Source organism: Nerophis ophidion, linkage group LG14 (assembly GCF_033978795.1).
Source record: "Nerophis ophidion isolate RoL-2023_Sa linkage group LG14, RoL_Noph_v1.0, whole genome shotgun sequence".
In the NCBI taxonomy this organism is placed as follows: domain Eukaryota; kingdom Metazoa; phylum Chordata; class Actinopteri; order Syngnathiformes; family Syngnathidae; genus Nerophis; species Nerophis ophidion.
Window position 1 is genome coordinate 11701730 of NC_084624.1, and position 1954 is coordinate 11703683.

The 1954-nt window shown below is 37.6% G+C and overlaps 1 protein-coding gene across 5 annotated transcripts in view; it reads left to right on the plus strand.

The window, feature by feature from the left end:
• The window catches only part of pif1 (PIF1 5'-to-3' DNA helicase homolog (S. cerevisiae)), a 146156-nt gene that overhangs the window by 135690 nt on the left and 8512 nt on the right, over nucleotides 1-1954 (plus strand). The window lies entirely within an intron of this gene.

A 1954-nucleotide genomic window follows, 5' to 3' on the forward strand; every position in this document is an offset into this window, starting at 1 on the left:
ACATGGCCTTTTCTTTTAACAACACTCAGTAAATGTTTGGGAACTGAGGAGACCCATTTTTGAAGCTTTTCAGGTGGAATTCTTTCCCATTCTTGCTTGAAGTTGTTCAACAGTCCAGGGTCTCCGTTGTGCTATTTTAGGCTTCACACATTTTCAACGGGAGACAGGTCTGGACTACAGGCCGGGTACCTGCACTCTTTTACTACGAAGCCACGCTGTTGTGATGAGCTGAAATAAGCAGGGGCGTCCATGATAACGTTGCTTGGATGACAACATATGTTGTTCCAAAACCTGTATGCACCTTTCAGCATTAATTGTGCCTTCACAGATGTGTAAGTTACCCATGTCTTGGGCACTAATACACCCCCATATCATCACAGATGCTGGCTTTTCAATTTTGCGCCTAGAACAATCCGGATGGTTCTTTTCCTCTTTTAGTCCGGAGGACACAACGTCTGCAGTTTCCAAAAATGTGGTCTCGTCAGACCACAGGACACTTTTCCACTTTGCATCAATCCATCTTAAATGAGCTCGGGCCCAGTGAAGCGGTCAGCATTTCTGGGTGTTGTTGATAAAAGGCTTTCGTTTTGCATAGTAAGAGTTTTGACTTGCTTTTACAGATGTAGTTACTGACAGTGGTTTTCTGAAGTGTTCTGAAGCCCATGTGGTGGTATTCATTACACACTGATGTCGCATTTTGATGCAGTACTGCCGGAAAGCTCGAAGGTCCGTAAGATATTACGGACCGTAGGTAGTGAGATCCCTAAATTCCTTGCAATAGCTGGTTGAGAAATGTTGTTCTGAAACTGTTGGACAATTTGCCCAGGCATGTGTTCACAAAGTGGTGACCCTCCCCCCATCCTTGTTTGTGAATGACTGAGCATTTCATGGAAGCTGCTTTTATACCCAATCATGGCACCCACCTGTTCCCAATTAGCCTGCACACCTGTGGGATGTTCTAAATAAGTGTTTGATGAGAATTGCTCTACTTTCTCTGTCTTTTTTGTTACTTAAGCCAGCTTTTTTTGAAACATGCTGCCAGCATCAAATTCCAAATGAGCTAATATTTGCAAAAAATAACAGTTTTCCAGATGGAATATAAAATATTTCGAGTTTGCAGTCTATTTAATTGAATATAGGCAAAATAATTTGCAAACCATTGTATTCTGTTTTTATTTACCATTTGTATATTGATGCAGTTTTACATTTCTTTTCACTAAATAATGATTTATGACTTGCAACTTAAAAAAGACTATTCATTTGTAATAAAAAACAAACAAACACTTAAATTATTTCCCACATTTATTAAAGACTGGCTTGCATGTAGTCCAGATCTGTCTCACATTGAAAATGTGAGACATTATAGAACAGAATAGAAAAGTACTTTATTGATCCAGGGGAAGATCAGCACCACAGTTCGCTCAAAATAGACAAACATTTAGGTCTTTTTACATGTGAATAATATAAATAGTCTATTATACAGCATCATTCACATGTCAATTATATAGTCTATTATACAGCATTATTCACATGTGAATAATATAAATACAGTATTATGCGTCATTATTCACATGTGAATAACATAAACACAGTCTATTTAACAGCATTATTCACATGTGAATAACATAAATACAGTCTATTATGCGACAATTATTCTAATGTGAATGACATAAATACAGTCTATTATACATTTAAGTACAGTCAAAAAGAAACATACGCTATTTACTTATGAAGCCTCAAATACCACAAGGGAGACCCCGGACTGTCAAATAACTTAAGCTGTACATCAAGCAAGAATGGGAAAGAATTCCACTTCAAAAATTGTGTCTCCTCTCCCAAACGTTTACGGAGTGTTGTTAAAAGGAAAGGCCATGTAACACAGTGGTAAAAATGCCCCTGTGACAACTTTTTTGCAATGTGTTGTGCAATTAAATTCTGACTTAATGATTTTTTG